The sequence below is a fragment of the Aedes albopictus genome, chromosome 3 (assembly GCF_035046485.1).
Source record: "Aedes albopictus strain Foshan chromosome 3, AalbF5, whole genome shotgun sequence".
In the NCBI taxonomy this organism is placed as follows: Eukaryota; Metazoa; Arthropoda; class Insecta; order Diptera; family Culicidae; genus Aedes; species Aedes albopictus.
In genome coordinates, this window is record NC_085138.1 from 32,143,968 (window position 1) to 32,166,609 (window position 22,642).

The 22,642-nt window shown below is 38.0% G+C and overlaps 1 protein-coding gene across 15 annotated transcripts in view; it reads right to left on the reverse strand.

Moving 5' to 3' along the window:
* Nucleotides 1–22,642, reverse strand: part of LOC109415966 (high affinity cGMP-specific 3',5'-cyclic phosphodiesterase 9A) — a 680,025-nt gene that overhangs the window by 159,804 nt on the left and 497,579 nt on the right. The window contains exons 1-2 of one of the 15 annotated variants that reach the window (XM_062856640.1): nt 8,413–8,531; nt 8,317–8,349 (exon numbers count right to left, since the gene is read on the reverse strand). The exons of 13 other annotated variants lie outside the window; for them this stretch is intronic. The gene's annotated coding sequence lies outside the window, so the exon portion shown is untranslated. Of the gene's footprint in view, nt 1–8,310; nt 8,350–8,412; nt 8,532–22,642 lie in introns of those variants that run through there. One more of the 15 variants, XM_062856641.1, reaches the window with a different exon arrangement.

Consider the following 22,642-nt stretch of genomic DNA (forward strand, 5'->3'; position numbering starts at 1 on the left):
GGTCCGCGGCCCCCTGGGGGCCGTGAAGCCAGTCCATTTTTATTCTATTTTGTGCAAATTACTCCAATTTTTAATTTTGTATACTGCCACCCCCAAAAGCCACAATTTGAGGAACAAATTTTCAGTACATAACGCCTTCAAAAGAAAAAAATTTTCGGCTGCGCCGCTATTTTTCAGCTACGACTCAATTGATGGTACATCGTTATTTACGAAATGTGAGTATCGAATAAAAAAAAAATATCATTGATCATCGCCAGGGCCCATATAGCCGAGGCGGTAAACGCACGGGTATTCAGCATGACCATGCTGAGGGTGACGGGTTCGATTCCCGGTCGGTCCAGGATCTTTTCGTAAAGGAAATTTCCTTGACTTCCTTGGGCATAGAGTATCTTCGTGCCTGCCACACGATATACACATGCAAAATGGTCATTGGCAGAGGAAGCTCTCAGTTAATAACTGTGGAAGTGCTCATAGAACACTAAGCTGAGAAGCAGGCTTTGTCCCAGTGAGGACGTTACGCCAAGAAGAAGAAGAAGTGATCATCGAAAATCCCTCCCACAGTGAATTTCTGGCTACGTCATTAGGCCCCAGATGCTTTGACAATTCTTAAAGGGGGTCGCCACCTAAAAAAGGTTGGGAACCCCTGGTATAAGAAATTCTCCAGGCCTTTCTTCAGATATTCCCTCAAGAATTTCTTCACAAATATTTCCACGAACTGGTTTAGGGAGATTTCGAAGGGGGTTTCTTCTGAAACTCTGCCTGTAGTTCTTCCAACGATTCCTGCTGGAGTTCAAAGAGAGATTTCTTCAGTGTTTCCTAAAGATATTTCTTTATGCATTTCCTTAGAAATTTCTCTGGAATTTCCATTAAAGACAACTCTTATCTACGAGTTGTTTAAGAAAATAACTCAGAAATATTTCCCAGAAATGTAAAGAGTTTTTTTTTCCTATGGATTTTTACAAAAAGCTTATCGAAGCGTTTCTTCTAGTATTTCCACAGTAATTAAAGCAAAAATATGTTCCAGGACTACTTTCAGAAAACCTTTTCAAAGTTTCATAAGAAAGATTTCTTCAGGAATTCTAGTGAAATTTCAGGAGGGATAACATCAAAAATATCTCAAGAGACTTCTTCAGAATTAAAGAGAATCCTTCAGGAATTTCAGCAAGAGCTTACTTCCAAAATGTCTCCAAAGGTTTTTTTTTCAGAAGTTCTTTCAGAAATTGCACAAAAAACCGGCATTATTCTTGGAAGAATCCTTGAAGGAATTTCTAAAGCAAGTTCAAGGGGATTCTCTGAAAGACTCTTATAAAAACTTCTGCAAGTAACTTTGAAGATTTCTAGAAGAAATTCTTGAAAATTTTCTGGAGAATTGAAAATTCTCTGTTGTTATCTCTGATGGAATGACCTGGAATGCATGTGAAATTTGTTGAATAAACTCTCTGAAATAACTCTTTAATTTTTATCAAAAAAAACATGAGAATCTTGTGAAGGAACTCTAGAAGTAACTGCAAAGAAAACATGCTTGAGAAATTTGTTAAGGAAATTCTTGAGGAGTCTCCTAAAAATCTAAGAAATCCCACAATAAATTTCTGAGGGATCCGTGTAGGGTTTTCTGAAGAACGGCGGTATTCCTGAGGGATATCCGAAAGAATTCCTGAAGACACTTCTGAAAGAATACTTGGAAGAATTTCAAAAACAAATTTTGAAGAGATTAGTACATACACAAAAATACTTAAAGTACTGCCTAATCACTCAAGGGGGCTTTTGCCTCTTTCTAAATTTTGAATTAAAAATAAATAATAATAATAATAATAAAGTACTGCCTAAGAAAATTTTCGAAGAAGTTTCTGCAAAATGGTCATTGGCAGAGGAAGCTCTCAGTTGATAACTGTGGAAGTGCTCATAGAACACTAAGCTGAGATGCAGGCTTTGTCCCAGTGAGGACGTTACGCCAAGAAGAGGAGAGAGGAGGCAACTTTTTTTCTCCAATAAAAAAAATCAACATGATGTAACTTTTCATAGAGTGCATAAAAAAATCTCAAATTTTTGGCTGCTTGTCAACCTATTATATGTGCATCTTTGGTACAAATTTGGGTTCGATTAAATAATTTTTCGAAGTAAGAATCGTTTTGGTAAAACACTATTTTTGAGACAACTAATTTTTGAACTATCATATCTCGGAAACCAGTGAACTGAATTGAATGAATTTTTTATACGATGTTATAAAATGTAATATTTTCTCACGGCGAATTAAGTTACACCGAGTTGAAATTGTCACCCATATAGAGGAAAATAAGTCATATTTACAACACCACACAAAAATTACTAAATGTGTTCTTCCTTAAATCTAAATAGGCTCCAATATATCTGATTAGAGATAACTTAATAGCAGAAGTGGAAAATCTTTGTATATCAACACTAAAATTTATTGACAATGATGTAAAAAAATTACATTTTTTCGAAATAAATCCAAAAAATGTCAATGCTTGATAACTTTTCTCTACGTTCAAAAAGTACATATGTTTAGGATTTTTCTGGCTTTCCAGTCCGATTGTGAGATCAAAAACAATCTTATGTTCTCTTACTCCGACGTTTCGATCCGTCGGAGTAAGAGAACATAAGATTGTTTTTGATCTCACAATCGGACTGAAAAATCCTAAAAATACACCAAGAACAGTCGTAACCAATTGGAAAAAGTACCTATGTTTTATTAGTTTGAGAAGCATTTACATAGTGTTATTGTACGTTCAAAATTTCATTAAATTCGGTTCACTGGTTTCCGAGATATGACAGCTCAAAACTGAGTTGTCTAAAAAATAGTGTTTTACCCGAACGGTTCTAACTTTGCAAAAGATTAATCAATCAAGCCCAAATTTGTACCAATGATGCACATATAATAGGTTGACAAACAGTCAAAATTTGAGATTTTTTGATGCACTCTATGAAAAGTTATAGCATGTTGAACTTTTTTGTGAGAGAAAAGAGGTGCCTATCCCAAACATTTTGGCCACTCCCTGTAGTAGAATTTCTTGTAAAATTCCTTGGAATATGGCAAGGAATGAGGGGCCCAGATTCAAAGGGGTGTAAGTGACCATTTTGTCGATTTTGAGTTTCGAGATTTCGAGCTCTAAGGAACTTTTTTTAGATGATTAGTTTTTACGATTATTAGAAAAATTACAATAAGTCGGAGAATAAGGAGAGTAAGCTCTATACATTTTGTATGAGATTAAACATTGGTAAAAAAAATTTAACCCCATTTACTCGAAAGTGGGTTTTTGTCACTTTGCTTCTAACCCCCTCAAATATATTCTGACGTAAGTTCTGCATGAACTGTTGAGAGAATCTTTGGAGAATTTGCTGAAGCATCTCCGGAAAAAAAATCTGAAAAAATCCCTAGGGAAAGGTCAAAATCCTTAGCAATCCCTGAAAAATACCTGAAGGAACTTCTGGAGAAACTTCCAAATGAACTTGCCGAAGATTCTCTTGAGAATCTTCAAGAGAAATTTCATAATAAATACCTGAGAAAATTTCTGAATTTATGGCGCACGCGCTATAGCTGGAGAAATTCCAACAGGTATTTTGTAACAAGATTTTTTGAAAAATTTTTAAACTTCTAAAGAAAAATCCTAGAGCATTTTCTAAAGAATTCCTAATCATGTATATAATTAAAAAAATAATCTGAAGGAACCTTCGATAAAAATTTGAAAAAAAAATCTCCTGGAGAAAATTTTGATGATATTCGTGAAAGAATTCCTTCTAAAATGTTTGGGGAAATACATGAAGGAACACATACACGAACTTCAGTAGCAATTGCGGAAGAAATTTCACTCATAATCCCAGGAGAAGTTTCTGAAAAAATACGTTTCAAAATGAATCTTTTGAAAAAAAATTCTTGACAAACTCCTGTAGGAAAATTTCTGGAGGAATTCCTGAAAGAATCTCCGGAAAAATCTCTGGTTTAATTTTCAAATGAGTACATGGACATGGACAAGAATGGATTCTGAAGGGATACCTGGAGGAATTATTGGAGCAATTCTTGCTGAAATCTAGCTACTTTATCGGCGCTGCAGTCTTGGGGAATCAAAACGACAGTTTTAGGTTTGTCCCGATGTTTCGACTCTGTTTCGATTCTTCTTCAAAGGGAAACTCGAAACAGAGTCGAAACGTCGGGACAAATCTAAAACAGTCGTTTTGATTCCCCAAGACTGCGGCGCCGATAAAGTAGCTAGATCACACATATCAGTCGAACTCTCTTAAGTACCCATGCTAAAATCATTCTAGTTAATCCTGCAAAAATCTTCTCTCTATAAAAGTTCTGGAAAGATTTTGATAAATCATCATAAAAGAATCCATTAAAAAATTCCTGACAGGTACCCTGGAGGTAATCGTGGAGAAAATAATAAAAAAATGCATGGAAAATAAAACATTATATCTTAAGGACGAATCTTAAAAAGAATTCTTGCTGATCCGATTCGCCTTGTTTCAATCTTTAGTCGGATGTACGTTTCCGCCATCGTCTCAAATTTGCAAGCTCTAATATCAATATCATCAGCGAAAACAAGCAGCTGAACGGACTTCGTAAAAATCGCTCCACTCGTGTTCATCCCCGCTCTCCTTATTACAACCTCTAAAGCAATGTTAAATAGCAAGCACGAAAGACCATCACCTTGCCGTAACCCAATGCGAGATTCGAAGGTACTCGAAAATGTCCCTGATACTCGAACTACATCGAGAAATCCGTATTCCTGCATAATCTGTCTGCCATAGCTGGTCTGGATCGATTGTATCATAAGTCGATTTGAAATCGATATGGACAAGTGATGTGTGGGCACGTTGTATTCGCGACATTTCTGCAACACCTGGTATATAGCGAGCATCTGGTCCGTTGTAGCACGTTCACTCATGAATACAGCCTGATATTGCCCCACGAACTAGTAATGTTACGATAGACGGGGATAATTTCGAGGTGGTGGAGGAATTCGTCTACCTCGGACCCTTACTGACGGCTGACAACAACGTGAGCCGTGAAATTCGGAGGCGCATCATCAGCGGAAGTCGGGCCTACTACGGGCTCCAGAAGAAACTGCGGTCGAAAAAGATTCACCCACGCACCAAATGCACCATGTACAAAACGCTAATAAGACCGGTGATCCTCTACGGGCACGAGACGTGGACTCAGCGAGCGACGCGTGCTAAGAACGATCTTCGGCGGTGTGCAGGAGAACGGTGTGTGGCGGAGAAGGATGAACCACGAGCTCGCTGCACTTTACGGCGAACCCAGCATCCAGAAGGTGGCCAAAGCCGGAAGGATACGGTGGGCAGGGCATGTTGCAAGAATGCCGGACAACAACCCTGCAAAGCTGGTGTTTGCAACTGATCCGGTTGGCACAAGAAGGCGTGGAGCGCAGAGAGCACGATGGGCGGACCAGGTGGAGCGTGACTTGGCGAGCATTGGGCGCGACCGAGGATGGAGAGCGGCAGCCACGAATCGTGTATTATGGAGAAATATTGTTGATTCTGTTTTATCTTGAATTTGATGTAATACTAAATAAATGAATGAATGCCCCACGAACTCTCTTGCAATAAAATTTGGGAAAAATCAAATGACAAATAGATGGAATAAGTCACCGAATGAAAATGTTTCTTATTCGAATTTGTTGGAGACTTCAATTAATAACTTTAGGAAGTTTGTTCTTGCAACCACTAAGCTCATTACCAATCGTATTTTTTTTTTGCCGGCATGGACGACCAGACGCGCTAATTCCCGCTACAGGGGTTACCAGCTAATCTCCATAAGGTGGCCTAATTCCCCCCACTAAATGCAGCAGGACAGGAATGCTAATATTCACCGTCATGGCTGTCGCAACGATGCTTCTGGCAAGTTTGATGTGTATCATCATTTTGCAACGCTGTGTTCCAACGATGATGATGACGCGATGTACTGTTCATCACCGTCCAGCTAGTGAAGCCGACCTGATGTCGATGGTACAACATGTCAACTCCGATGGTGATGATGGTTGGTGGTCGGTAAAGCTAATTACGATCAGCACCTGCAGCAATATGGTCATCACCTTCCTAGCCTGCGCCTGGCGGTGAAGCTCGGTTGGATTTAGTAACGATTATCGGTGTCATGCCACAGGTCACAATAAACCTACCGAACGAGATATGTGGCTTCCAGTTCCAACCCTTTCAGGTTGGATGCACCATTTTTAGCTTATCAAAGTGTATTAGATCAAAAAGGTTGTTTAGGTTTTTCCGAAACAAAATGATCTAACTCAAAACATCAATGAATCTTATATTTCTACACATTGTTTTATTTATTTTATCCAACTCCCAACACTACTGTCTATGATCGGCAGGATCCGCTCCCCCTACTTCCTTTCAATCAAAGTTGATTAATTTCGTATGGTGCTGCACGATAAGTAAACACCCCGTTTAAATCTGAATCCTGAACCCAATTTCCAGAATCGTACCCACTTTTGACGGATATGCCTTCTGACGGCGGGCGGCCTAAAAGCAGCAGCCATGGGTAGATACCTAATGCCCGAAATAGGACTTTTATCTTTTGAAAGCGCTGTTTGCAATCCACCTAAACGAAAACATCTCACGAAAAGGGGTTGCTTTCCTTCCAGTACACTGTACAGCAAAGCCAGTTTGTTCCTTTCGGAAGAAAGCGGCTTGTTGCGGTGTTTGGAAGAAAACCACGTTAAAAGCGTGCGAATATCAGGCTTTTTCCTGGGGTTGAAGGGTACCGCATCCTTGAACCGACCAATCGGGCCTGGCTCTCTGCTACTGCTGCAGGATGAATCCGTTCCGCTTCCAGATGATGAAAACCATGCTGTCGACCAAGCTGGACTGACTGGAAGGAAGCGATCAGGAAATTGAGTTAAGCAACTTTTTTTTCGTTTTTCGTGCGTCCTGAGATGTTGCGCTTTGATGCTTTTTAGAAGATGGACCTTTGTCGATCTCGAAGGAAGGTGGGGGAATGTGCGTTGTAGCGAAGATGGAAGTGAAGTTATTTTTGTCCAGCATAGTTGATAATTAGGGCAGCGAAAAGTGGTCTGTCAGCTTTTATTTTAATTGGATTCTATGATGATGGAATGAGAGTGCTAAGTTGAGGTGGCGAAATGGGGTCACCATATTCTTCTTATTTTTCTTTTTCTTAGCATAACTGGGCAGAAAACAATTACAAAACAATTGCAAGTTTTACCATTCCAAAAGAATTACTTAATGGTAAAATTTGTCATTGGTTTGTTTGAAATAAGTGACAAAAGGGCAAAAATAATAACTGACATTGTTCGATAAAATAACTAAAGATTGTCAAATTTTGACATTACAATGGTAAACCAAGAACAAAAAAAAAATAAGATTGAGAATTGCAAAATATACCATTATTAAGTTATTGAAAATAGAACAATATCAAAATTAGTTATTCCCTTGTCATCCAAAAGAAGGGTATATTAAGTTGTTTATTCCAATAACAAAATATAAACTTATAAGTTTTTTGGATGGAAAGTAATTGCAAACAAATATCAAAATTTACCATTAGAATAATCAAAATTCAAATTTTGCAATTATGTTGTTCTTGATAAGTGCCAAAACTGCGAGTTCATCAAACTCGCAAAAGGTCAACAATATCTCACCAATTGCAAAATTTGTTATGATAGCAAAATAAGACATTAAGTAGTTATTCTTCCAAATTTTAAAATGACAAGCAAATGGCATATTTTGATATGATATCATATTATGCTATTCACATGTTGTTTTAAGCTCTTCATGAAGAACTCATGAATGACAAAATAAGTTATGACAATAAAATTTGTTATTCTTTTGTTTTTGGTTTGCCATTCACCTCTACCCGGGTAACGTTTAAACTGGAGCAAAATCTGCTTCTCAGCTTAGTGAGCTGAGTGAGCTATGAGCACTTTTTCAGTTACCAACTGAGAGCTTCTTCTGCCAATTATCATTCCGTGTGGCAGATACGAAGATACTCTAAGCCCATAGGAAATTACCTCCTGGACTGACCGGGAAACGAATCATACACCCTCAGCATGGTCGTGCTGAGTACCACATCGGACATATGGGATCACCATATTAGAATAGATTCATGTTTGCAAGCTCAGTTAGATTTGATTTCACAGAAACTCTTATTACTCAAGGAATATGGAAATTTCTCAGGTAATCATCCTTCAAGCAATTCAGATTTTTCCAAATGTTCTTCTAAGTGTTCCAAGTAAAATGAGTGAGTATTCATCAATAAACCTAAGTTTATTAAATTAGTATTATAATTATGATTAGTATTCTACATACACTTACGGTTGTCATTAACATTATAGATCAGTCAGTTACCTGCAAAGATAAATAAGAGAATCATCAGACCTCGTTGCAGTGAAAATTTAATTAAATCATTACACATGATTAAATCAATCCAAATCCGCAGCCAACCAACAAGCACGCACACAACGAAACTCTGTCACACTGTCACCATCAATTTCACGACGCGAAAATTAAAAACACGCCTGCCATGATGCAATTAATCGCAAGCCATCATCAACATCCATTAGCGTCCGAACGTCCGAATGATGATCTCTCTTCCCCTTCATTCCGATGCAATCATGCCTCCGAACGGCGTCACTTGAACTGATGCCAAGTTAATTTAATACCCGAAGGAAGTAACCATTCCTTTGCGTAGGATTTATCTGGCCACTGGCGAGACTGATCATAATCATCAATAGACTCTGTGTATAATCGATTTGATTGGAACTATGAGAGTCAGTTTGATCACTGCGATTGTGCTTGAGCAGTACCTTCCCAGCCAACACGAAGTCGTATATGATGTAGAATAGGATGCTAAAGTGAAGGCCATATGCGTACATATTTTCATTTCATCGCGTGTAAAGAGTACGCATATCGCCTCCACTTTAGCATCCTATTCAACATCATATACGATCTGTGTTGGCTGGGTTCTGCGATTGTTTCAGGAGTTTCTGGATTTTTTGAAAATTCCTTCCGAATTTTCTCTAGAAATTAGTTTCGAGATCCCTCCAGGATAACTCCTTCCAAGATAACCAAGCAATTTTTCCTGAGATTCTTCCAGGAATTCTTCCCGTGGTGTCTCCACATGTTTTTTTTTCTAGTACCCCTCTAGGATTCCCATCTGTGATTCCTCTGGGAGCTATATCTGAGATTCTTTCTGAGGGTCTTCCCGAAGTTCTTCCAGGTCCTTCCAGGAGCGTCTTCTGAGATGCAGGTTCCATTTCATTAGAAACATCTGGAAGATTTTCTGAATGAACTTCCGCAGGAATTTCAGAAGGATCTGCTGGAATTCCAAACGGAATTCTTGGAGGACACCAGAAAAGAGTTCCTGGTTGACTCCTGGAAAAAGTTTCTGGAGAATTCTCGGAAGCAGTTTTCCTGGAACTTTTCGGAATAAGTTCCAAAAGGAATCCTGGGAAAAGTTTTCAAAGAAATCTACGATGGAGATTCCCGGAGGACTCCCTTATGGAGCTCCCAAAGAGTTCCCAAAGGAATTCTGGAATTAGTTCCTGGAGGAATCCCGGAAGAAGTCCCCATAGGAACTCTGGACGGAAAAATTTCGGAGAAGTTTTTGGGGGAATACTGAGAGAAGTTCTTGTTGGATTTCTTGAAAGATATCATAAAGAATTCCTAAAGAAATCCCAGTAGGGACTCCGGGAGGGATTTCGCATAGATTTCCTGGAAGCAATCCCTGCCACAATTTGAGAGAAGTTTATGAAGGAATCTCGGAATGAAATCTGAGAACTCTTGACAGAATCTCGAAAGAAATCCCAGGTAAATTTGCTGGAAATCCCAGGAAGTCCAAAAGAAAAGCTTCCGAAGATATTCCAGGAGGAACTTTTAGGAAAATCTAGGATGGAATTTCTGGAGGACGAAGAAATCTATGAATTCCCCGGATAATCTCAGGAATTACCCCATGGCAAATGCCATTTTTGCACCACTTCCGTTTTACGAACCAGTTTTTAAAATTACAGAAAATCTTTGAAAATCCAATATTTCAGTGAATATTTTTGCTGAAGTATTGAGCAAATATTGTCTAGTTACTGTAACCACTTTGAAAGCCTAACAAGTGAGGCTATTGAAAACGATGAAAATATTACCCTTTAATACCCAAATTTTTTATTTTGATCTAAATATCATTTTTCGTCATCTAAAATCGATTTAAACATGTTTTGGAAGATGATTCTTTTTAATTCTCGATTTCGTGAATTTCAGTTTTTGATTTTTCTAATTTTTATTTTTGAACATCCCCACACTTTTATGTTTTTCCTGGAAGCCTATTTGGGGTACGGGTTTTTTGAGATGAAAACATTTTGAGATTTTATGATTATTGTTGAAATATTTTTATTTTAAATTATTTTTCATTGGAAATTTTATTTTCCGCGTAATTTTAAGGAAAATAATTTTTGAGTGTATTCAATTCCCTTAAACTATTAAACTAGGATAGAATGATTTGGGAAAAATTTAAAATATGTTAATTGTAACGATTCAGTACAAAATAAACAATGACTTCTAAAAAGTGACTAAAACATCAATTTTTCAATGATTTAAAAAAAAATGTAAATACGCTTTAAAATACACCAAAAACCATTTTGAGAAATACAAAACAGTCCTAAATATCAGTCAAAAATATAAAAAAAATGATTTTCCCCGAAACAAAAATTACAAAAATGCTCAAACTATACCCCGTCTAAAGGCGGGGTTGGGTATTAGAGGGTTAAAAATGGCATCTTACCCCACTCACCCCTAACCATGATTTTGCTGTGGGTATTTCTCTAGGATTATTGATTATTATTTCACATGCTTTTCTGTGGATTTTTGCCTGGGATTTATGAGCATTCCTCCAAAATTATTTTCTGAAAATGTTTCTTGGCATTTGTCCAGGAGCATCTTCTAGACCCGAGCAGAGGAAAAAAAAGCATATTTTGATACGGAGATCAAAAAGTGATATTTGTTTGATTGAGATAAGAGGTAAAAGTATAGCACATTTAGCTCTTGGTAAGATCTAAAGGGGTCATAACGACAAATATTTGCCATTGTAGCCCGACATTCATCCGAGGTTGCCATGATTAGTTGTGTTGGTCATTTGTTGGGCTTGTTGCATTGAGCTATTTGATTGATCTTCAAATATCAAATTTTGCTATTGGTTAGATGGTTCAAGAACAAATTTTTGCTATTATTTTCAGTACTTTTACTTCTTATCTCAAACAAACCAATACCGTATTACTCCGCAAATACGACACCGACTGTTGTCGAATAACCGGGGTAAACTTTTAATTCGACAAATTGGTCACCCTACACCACCATGCTTATTGAAATTTGGCAACCCTGTTTTTGTTTTGATTTCCGGATTTGTTATTGAACATAATTTCAACAGATATTGCGGTGGTGCGACTGAAAAGCTCGTTCTTTCTACGATTGTTGCCATCCTCAGTTCATTCCGGTTGGTCTCCAGGTGTTTTGGGTATCGAATAGCACCAACTCAGAACTAGCGGCTGCAAGAGGAGCTGCTGCGGGTATGAGTATAAGCGCTATATCAGACTGTTTTGTATTTACAGTGTACATCGCTGTGACATTTGAACACTTTTAAATTCGGCAAATGTCGAATAAGCGGGGTACGAATTAAAAAGTGTCGTAATAAAACGGCTTTAGGACATTTGGTCGAATGACATTTGGTCGAATGACGTTTGGTCGAATGACATTTGGTCGAAAGTACATTTGGTCGAACGGACATTTGGTCGAATGGACATTTGGTCGAAACCCATGTTTTGGAAGAAGCATATGACATTTAGTCGAATGGACATTTGGTCGAAAGGCACTAACTGATGAAGAGCTTTGAATGGAAAATAATTTTATAGATTTCGGTATAATAATTTATATGTTACTGAACTTATTCGGTTGAAAGTACGTTTGGTCGAATGGACGCTAAGTCGTATAGCAATTTGATCGTGTTTAATTATATCAAACATAAAAAAGCAAACATTGTAGTGCAGTGTAGGTTTCGGCTCTTCTTTCCAGTTTCACCATTTCATTGCGTTTTTGTGTATAACATATTGGCTTTTCCATCAAATATTTTTCCTTCTTTTCAACATACTCTGTTCTTTCAAGTGTATTATTTGTGCTGAGAGTGAAGAGTGGACATTATGGTTGTGATTTTTTCATCTATGATTTTTCCTTCTTTTGAACATAGGCTATTCTTTCAAAATTCGTATTTGTACTATGTTTGCTGTCATTTTATCATGAATTTTTCCTTCTTTGAAACATAGGCTATTCTTTCACGTTTATTTATTTCATTGCGTTTTCCTGTACCAACTACTGAATGTTTCAGAAGCAATTTCTCCTTTTGAATACAAGCTGTTCTTCCGTTTGATATATGGATGTTATTGCTGCAGACTTTTTCATCGGATATTTTTCCTTCTTTTAAGGACAGATTGGTTAGGATCCAAAACTCGCGACTTCGAGCGTACACATCTCTTCGTAAACAAAACCAGTGCACCTGATCTTCTTGTTTCAAGCTTATTATAAGTGAGCGAAAACAGCATTATACAATGCACTGTTGTTTGAAGCTTGCTTCTTGAGAATTGTGCGTCTGAAGTTCTGATGCACTGTTGAAGTGGGATTTCAAGACGTTTGTCCTTAAACATAGGCTATTCTTTGACGCAGTGTTGCATATGAACTGAACGCGAGCCAAAATGGTTATTTATGCAACAAGTTGCAAAATGATGATTTTTTTTTCAGCACGAGTCGTACATTTATTCAACGAGGCTTGCTTGTTCAATAACATATAAAAAATTATGATACCGAAATCCACATCTATTTTCATCTGTTAGTGCCTTTCGACCAAATGTCCATTCGACGAATCGTCCATTCGACTAAATGTCATATGCTTCTTTTTCCAAAAAAATGGCTTTCGACCAAATTTCCATTCGACCAAATGTCCGTTCGACCAAATGTACTTTCGACCAAATGTCATTCGACCAAACGTCATTCGACTAAATGTCTTTCGACCAAATGTCATGGATTCACCTGCTACAGGTATATTTCTTTGGGTATTCCTCCAGTAATTCTTGATGAAGAATTTTCCAGGATTTCCTCCCAGGGGTTTCTCCTGTAGCTCCGTATCTAAAATGATTCGGCGGAGATTCTTTCATGATTTGTAGGGATTGTAGGGAGTTATTTTTGGGGATTCTTCCAGGCGAGGTATTGCTTCATGTGATTAATTTGGTTTTATTTTGGAGATTGCTTCTATGAATTCCTCTACACAGATAAAAATAATGAGATTTACACGTCATGTAAACTTCATTTTAGTCATGTAAACTTAGTGTTATGATGGTTTACATGATATATCATGTAAATTTGTGTTATATGTCATGTAGACTCTCAGAGTCATGCTGAATTACATGACATATAATGGAAGTTTACATGATATTTCATGAACTTTACATGATATGTCATGTAAACTTCTATGATATCCCACGCTCCAATCATGTGCATCATATGTCACAGAATTTTACACTCTTTTTTCGATCTGTGTAGGACTTCTTTTCTTCCTAGACCTCCCTGGTGTTTCCTCTATGGATTTTTCCAAGATTTCTTCCTCGAGGAATTCCTCAGTAAATTTTTAATGAATTATCCTCTGAGGATCTTTCTCAGAGTTTCGCCTAAACAGTTCCTGTTGATGACTCCTCCACGAGTTCCTTGTTGGTATTCTTTCATGGATTCCTTTCAGAGATCCTTCCGGACCTATCCGAGGATTTCAGCAGGATATCTCTCTAGCCTTAAGAGATTCCAAGAATTATTTTCTAACACCTCCAGGGGTTCCTTATAGGGATGATTACTGATTATTCTAGGAGCTTCAACTGTGAATTTCTTAGAGAGATCCTATTCAAGTTTTGTTTAGGAGCTATTTCTCAAAAAGAAAATTTATTGAGATTCCTCAATAAATTCAGATAATTCTTTCTGAATCACTCGAAGATTTTCATCTGGAAATTTCTCCAAGAGTACTCTCAAGGCCCGGATAGCGGAAAATAGCTCAATAAAAGCATATCTTGATATTGAGATTAGAGAGACGATATTGGTTTGAATGATATTAGAGATAAAAATTCTAAAAAGTTTAGATATAATTTAAAATATAATGCTGGAAAATCATCATCATCATATCATATTTAGATATTAAAATATCTAACCAAGAGCAGCTATTCGGTATCACCATAAATGAATTATCCTACATGTGTACATATTGTAAATAATGTTAACTTTAGCCTATAGAATTAATTGAATTTGAACTAACCCTTCAAAGAATATGAACTAGTCTAAGGTATAAATACTCTCTCAATAGCCCTCTCTTGAGAGACAGAATCATCCACGATGACCAAGCTGACCACTGTTCACAGCACAAGAATTTGTAGTAATCAGTTCGAAATATATCCCCAAAGACACAACAGTGCGGTCGATCATCTATTGTATTTTCGTTCCCATCTATCGTGTGTGCAATAAAGTGTTGCGGCAAATCAGAACAAATGCCAATTTCGTTAGTGATCCGAAACCATCAATAAGGGGGACAATTAATCATCTCGGTCGGTCGGTGTCGTGCGTGAGTGAACTTCACAACTGCATGTGACTATAGATCACAGCAAAGCGCGTGATCGTTGGTATCCAGTGAGATCGTTCTGCCTTCGGTGAAGAAGGTGAAGACTCAGTGACCGTGATAAGTGCCAATTTGGGTCCAGTGGTTCCTGTGCGCCGTTCGTAGCACGAACGGGAAGCAACCACCTTCAATTCCGGCAAATTACGAGTCCCGGCTCGATCAGCAGCAAGCTATTCGTATGATCTTAAAATATCAAATTTTGATATTGTCCAGATGTTCCAGGAATAGACATTATTTTCAGATCTTTTCTCTCTTATATCAATCAAACCAATATCACGTTTTGATCGTCAGTATTTCACCTCTACCCGGGATTCGTTAAGGATGAATCTGTATTCGATTCCATTATCCTCAAAGATCCCTGGAGTTCCTGCTGGAGATGCGTCCAGGTATTCCCACTGGAAGTTTCTCCTGGGGTTCCAGCAGGGAGTTCTGGAAAGTCTCGGATAGAACTCCTTGAGTAACTTCCAGAGTGAACTCCAGGAAGATCCCTGATGGAACTTCCATGCGTGTAACTACAGCGCTCCAGAGGGAACTCGTGTAGGAACTTCTCTGTGAATCTCCGAAACCGATCTCCTCTAGGAATCTTCAGAAGAAACCCTAGTCGCAACTCATCTATGAATTCACAAAAGAAACTTCTCTTGGAATCACCAAAATAAATTCCTCTAGGAATCCAAAGAGAGAACTCCTTGAGGTATTGCCAAAAGGAGCTCCTCCAAGAATCCCTTGAGTGAACTTCTGAATGAATCCGTAACATTATTTTTTCTGTATTATTGTATTATTCACAAGAAGGAAATACTGGACAAGAAAACCAGTAATTTACCCAAACCCAATACCAGTTTGCACCCAAATTGTGCTCAGTTTTTTTCTGAACGCTTAAAAGATCGAAAATCCTTCGTTTTAGAAAATCGATCTTATCCAGTCTGGTGGTCATATGCAACGAAGTCAAATAAAGGGCGAACACGATGAAATTGCCACACAGAAAATATTGTATAACTTTTGATTGCGTTCGCCAAGATAGCTAATTTTTTTACCATGAATAGTATATTATGTGTAGCTAATACCATAAAATTTTCATTAAAATCGGTTGAGTGATGGCGGAGATATCATTGAAACAAGGAAATTGCCACTTGAGAATCTTGTACAAACAAACATTTTGGAAAATATCACTTTTTTGCCGTTTCAAAGCTGGCGCTAAAAATACTGAACCGATTTCAATGAAAATTTTTTTGTACGTAAAGTATGTATGAAGAAGTAGTTTGTCAAAATTTCATTCAATTTGATCATACCGTTAAAAAGTTATAGCCATATATGTCGCACTATGTCACAATAATCAGATGTGGTTTTTGGTATAGTGAAATTCAAACTGCTCTTACTTTGAAAGTACTCAACAAAAATGGCTGAAATTTTCACTGTGAACAGTTTAACACAACAATTTTACACTGTCAAGGCTTTATAAAAATCGGGACAGTGTTACCAGTTCTACAGTCGAAATAGTGCACGCGGAACTAAAAATGGTCAAAAAGTACCTAAAATTTACCAGGAAGCGATTTGAGTTTTGGATATTTACTAGAAAAAGTACTGAACCGATTTCGATCAAATTTTTACCACTTAATTGATACTATGTTAAGAATATCGAGTGAAATTTTCAAACGTTTTGATGAGGTAACAAAAAAGTTATAGCCTAAGTAATTTTTTGAAATGGGTGTACATGTACAAGTTTTCTAAAATCTCATTTTATGATATCGACAATATATGCGCCAATACTCAACCGATTTTAATGAAAATTTTATGGTATTAGCTACACATAATATACTATTCATGGTCAAAAAATTAGCTATTTTGACGAACGCAATCAAAAGTTATACAATATTTTCTGTGTGGCAATTTCATCGGGTTCGCCCTTTAGGCTGTGCATCAACGAATATAAGGATATATAAGGAGGTATAGCAACATAATGTCGGTCATTTTTAGAGGCGAATGAACCCATTGGTTTAAAATGTCTTAATAAACAAAAAATATCGTGGAATTCGAAGAACAGTTTTTGGTTGTATTGTTCCAGAAGTTCCTTCTGAGATTTTCAATGATGTTTTTTTTTCAGAAATTCGTACATGAGTTCCACCCAGTTCCAACGGAAATTCTATCAAAATTGTTTTCTAACAATTCTCCGGAAATTCCTTTTACAGATCCTTCTGGTGTCTGGCCAAAGTCTACGCTCAATATAAATTTCGAAAATTTTGTTTGAACAAAAGTCTACGAAGGGGAGGGGGGTCAGAGTCTACGTAGTTTATGGACAGCGCCCAAAGGCTTAGCTCCTGTAGAAATCTTTGAAAAATACGTGAAACTCTCAGGTGAATTTTCACCATCTGGGAACCACCAGACAACATCCACAGCATTCCGCAGTTGAGTTAGCAAGAATGCTCTTTATTTCTTTTAGATTCAGGTGATGACGTCCGAAAAACCGAAATCATGAGCTTTTTAAAAAAAAATCGGCCCAGACACAAACTGGGTGGAAATTCCAAAGCTGAGGTCAACGATCACTTCTATTCAAGGCAATTTTATAATTTGTCGTACCTGAACCTCGACTCTGGCTAGAATGTGCTACATTCTGGAAGAATCTAGAGTGGCAACAGATTTTTCAACTATTTAGTCATTTTTCACAATCTAAATAAAGCACACCAAATTATTTTGTACTCTATTTTTTTTCTACCGGTCCAAATGTGGTATTATAAACTTGGACTAGATGGAAGGACTAGAAAACTTTAGCAAAACTAAGGCAAAAGCAATTCCTAAAAAACACGTTGTTTTAAGCATATGATTTTTCAGCGTGTTAGTAATTTGAAGGTATGTATGTATTGTTTTTTTATAGTTTTATAATAATTCTATTTGGAGTGATTTGAAGTATTTCTGCAGAAAAATTTACTAGAGATTATTTAAAAATAATCCAGGAATTTCTTAAAAAAATTGTTCAAAAAATCCTCCAGGGGTCCATGCAAGTATTCAATAATTCGTCTAGAAATTACTACAGACACGGATTTCTCCCGATTTTTTTAATTAAGGGATTCCTACAGAAATTCTTCCTGGAATTTGCTAAGAAAGCCCTCCTGACATTCCCTAAGGAATTCCTCATGGTTGCTTCCGGGATTCCTCATGGCGTTTCTTTAGTAATTCCTCCAATAATTTCCCCAAGGCTTCACCCGGGAATTCCTTCTGTAATTCTTTCAGGAACATCTTTCGGATATATTTTAAAAATGCCTGCAAAAACTCTCCTTGTGATTCCTTCAGAAACTTCTACAGGAATTAACTCAAGATTTCAGGATTTCCTCAGGAATTTCAGTGATTTCTTCAGTACTGAGATTTCCTCAGAAACTACTGGAATTCCCACAAAAATTGAACTTTCTTTCTTCTGGAATTCTTCCTGGGATTCTTACAGGAATTCCTGAACGGAATCCTTTAGTAATCACTCAAGGGATTCCTTCAGAAAATCCTCCAGGAGTTCTTCCAGGATTCCTCCGAACATTCCTGCAGGGACTCCTCTAAAAATTCCTACAGGGATTCCTCCAGGAATTTCTCTAGGAATTCCTCTAGAGATTCTTCTCGGAATTTCTCTAGATTTCTATAGAGATTCCAACAGGCATCCCCCAGGATTACCACAGGAATTCCTTCAGAAATTCCTCCAAGAATTGATCCAGGAATTCCCCCAGGAATTGATCCAGGAATTCCCCCAGGAATTCCTTCAGAAATTACTACCGTTATTTCTCCAGGAAATTTTCCAGGGATTCCTTCAGTGATTCCCCCAGGAATTCCTCCCGGACTTAATCCAGGAATTATTCCAAGAATTCCTCCAGGGACTCCTGCATAAATTCCTCCTGGGATTCCCCTAGAAATTTCTTCAACGATTTCTTAATTAATTAATTAATATCTTTATTAAAGAGACTTTCAGCCCTTGGCTGGTTCGTCTCTGTAAACGATTTGTTAGGATCCCCTTGGAGGATTTCCTGCATAAATTCCTGTATATACCTTGGGTACCTAACTCCTGAAAGAATTCTTGGTGGAATTCTAGAAATGTCTGGATGAAATCCTGGAGGAATGTCAGGAGGAAAACCTCGAATAATTCCTGGATAAATTCCCGGAAGAATTTCTGGGGAAATTTTTGAAGGAATCCCTGGAGGGTTTCCTTGAGGATTCCTGAAGTAATTTCTAGATTTGTTCCAGAGATTCATCCGGAGATTATCCACGGATTCCTCCAGGGATTCCTCTAGACATTCCTCCATGATTTTTTGCACGGATTCCTCCAGAAATTTCACCAGGGTTTCCTCCAGGAATATACCAGGAATTCCTTCAGGGATTCCTCTAAGGATTCTTCCAAAGATTCCTCTAGGAATTCCTCCGATAACTCCTCCAGTATTTCGTCCAGAAATTCCTCTAAGAATTCCTCCAGAAATTGCTTTGGCAATTCCTACTGTACTTTCTCAGAAAATTCCTCCCCTGAAATTCATCGGGAAATTCATCCAGAAATTCATCTGAGGATTCTTCTAGGAATTTCTTCAGAAAGTTCTCCAGGGATTTATTTGAGAATTTTTCTAGAGATTCCTTCAGGAAATAATTCAGGGATTCCTCCAGGATTTCTTCCAGGGATAGTTCCACGGAATTTCCTCAAGAATTCCTCTAGGGATTTTTCCATGAATTCCTGCTGGGATTCCGCCAGGAATTTGTTCTTCTAGATATTCATCCTGGGTTTCCGAAACCCCCCCCCCCCCTCCCCCCCCCCCTTTACCAATGCTTCATATGCTAGGCGCCCCTCCGCCTTTTGCCGATATTGGGAAACAACCTCTCCCTTGGCGCCACTTCTGTGCATGGGCCTGCCGCGTACAAAAACCAACACACTTGGAAAAAATCGTCGACTTCGGTAATATTTTACCTAAAACTCATCCGTTAAGTTTTGTTTACCGGGAAAAATCGGTAATGCTGGCAACATTTACCGAACCTCGTAAAAGTTTGATAGACGATGAAATTTTACCATAATTTTGTAATTTTTATAAGAATTACGGTAAAAAATCATTACCGTTCGCTCAGCAGTTGAGATTTCGGCAAAAATTACCGAACGCGATTAGCTGTGAAGTTATTTTTTTTTTCAAAATTGACTGAGTTATAGCGAAAAAGTGCGCAAAATCGAAGCCCTGCCCAGAGATGGTTCACTTCCCTATTCCTACATCCCATACATATGTACAAATGGATGCAATATTGGTGGAATTAGGAAAAAAATCCGCAGCTCAGGTGAGATTTGAACTCACGACCCACACAAACTAGACAAGTGCTTTACCAACTAAGCTACCGAGTCAATTAATGACACGGCATTTATAGTAAGAAGTACATCTTCCTAGTCATGAAATTGACTGTTATATTAAATAGAGTTATTTTGCATTACTTTGCAACACCATGTAATAAACTGTTCTCTTCTACTATCTGGCTTTACGTTCCAAGTGGATCATGGTCTGCTCTTTTTAATTTAATATATTTTTGCGTCTTTTTACAGTTATTCATTTAACCCTCAAGAGGATACCTTAAATGAAGGTCCGTTTTGGGACCCTGGGGTCCATTGGACCCCAACATATATTCTCGCGTATCTCGTGATCCTAACTTTTTGAAAGGGTGATGTTTTCAGCAAAGATGTTAGGAAAGTCAAGGCCTATCTAGTGATGAACAATTTAGTTCGGGAAGTTTCCGCTAGGTGGTGCTAGTGAGCATTTAAAAATGCCCCCGATCTACAGGATATAACGTACCTAAACAAGCGGACAAGGACAAGACGTACCGAAACAATAGGGTAAATCGCACTGCTGTAGACGAGTAGACATATATGTCCAGCGGGTCAAAAGGGGTCATTCAAATATTATGTAACGCAAAGGAGTGGGAGGTGGTCTAGCGCTGTGTTACGTTTCATTCAAAATTTTCCATACAAAAGTTGTTGCACGGAGAAGGGAGGAGCCCTTAGGTTGTCAAATTTTGCGTTTCGTAATATTTGAATAAACGTAAGAGGAATCAGAGACAAACAGACGTAACACTTTTAAAATTTAAATCTCATATATCTCAGGATCCTGATTACTTATATAATTGATGTCTTCGGCAAAGTTGTTTGGTTGGTCAAGAACTTATAGATTATGGACCGTTTGATTTGATATTCCACCACTAGGCAGTGCTAGATAGCATGCAAATTTTTTATCTCATAATATCTCAGGATCCTGATTGCTTAGAAAAATGATGTTTTATTTTTTTGGGTAGGTCAAAAATGTTCAGTTGATGAGCCATTTGATACGAACTCTCCTATTGGGAGACGCTGGTGCGGGATGCTTATTATTTATAGAGATGGTGTCTACAGCTGTTATTTGGCAGGACATGGACCTACCGAATATAGACACTATAGAATCTACACTTGGGGAGAAATATTTGAATTACGCAATTTTAGAGTGTTTTATAGTGAATTTAGTGTGTACTAATAGAAAATGACGTCACACAACCCACAGTCGTTATCGTTCCGTAAATCTCGTTTGGCTAAACGAATTGACAGATCGCATGGTTAGGGGCCATCCATAAATGGCGTAGCACTTTTTTTTGACGATTTTTGACACCCCCCCTTCTCCCCCTATTTTCCCATACCTAATACATGGCTCGTAGCATTATCAGAGACTCTCCCCGCCACCCTAAAATGCCACTTCATCTATCCCACGCTGTTGTCGGTGGTGAATATAAAACTTATGTAGATATGTGTACTCACCACTAATTGTAGCAACTTGCCGCATAGGTGACGCTAGTGTTGTCAACGCTAAAAAAATGAATCCTTGCACAGCTTTCGAGACAATTTTCTATAGGCTTGGATGTCTATTCTCTGTGATACAAAATATATTTTCATGAAAAATCGAATAAAATGGAATGTAAATTTCAACGTTTCCTTCCCGTAACCGGGAAGAACTCCTGGAGAGAAATTCCTGAAGGAATCCCGTGAGGAGTTCCTGGAGGAATCCTGGAAGAAATTCCTAGGGGAATCTCGAGAGCAACTCCTAGAGGAATCCCGGGAGAAATTTCTGGAGAATCCCGGGAGAAATTCCTGAAAGAATTCCTGGTGGAATGCCAAGAAGAATTCTCGGAGGAATCCCGGGAGAAATTCGTTGAGAAATACCGGTAAGAATTCCTGGAGAAATCCCAGGAGGAATTCCTGAAGAAATCCCAGGAGGAATTTCAAGTGGATTTCCTAGAAAAACTCATGCAGGAAACCCGGGAGGAAATTCTGGAGAAAACCCGGGAGCAATTCGGAGACAAATTCCTGAAGAAATTCTGGGAGGAATTCGTGGAGGAATCTCGGAAAGCATTTGTGGAAGAATCCTTTTACGAATTCCTAGTTGAATCCCTGGTGGAATTCCTGATGTAGTTTTGGGAGTCATTTCCGGAGGGCTCTTAAGTGGATTTCCCAGATGAAATCGTAGAGGAACCTCGGGAGGAATTACTGAAAGAATCCCTGTATTAATTTCTGGAAGAATCCTGGTAGGAGTTCCTTCAGAAATTTTGGGAGGAATTCCTGGAAGTATCCGGGTGAGTCAATTCTGAAGTAAATTATCCACCAAATTGGAAGTATTGGTATTGTGAACAGAATGTAATTATATTGTGTTATTCTCAAGATATTCACTTCAAAAGAAGCGTACTTATTTGAGGACGCTTGCCACTCGGTAATCTAGGATGCTGGGCATATACGAACTAATTAGCGCCATTTTGCAGAAAAACTTTAAAATAATTTTCATGGCCAAATAATCCTTGATGTATTGAACACTTTTGCCGAAGACACAAACTTTCTATACATTCCGAATCTCAAGATATTCAAGCTAAATTTAACTTTCAATCCATAATTTGAATAAACAATAGCGCCACCTACTGGGCTAATTCCAATTCAATTTGTTCGTCACAAAATTGCCC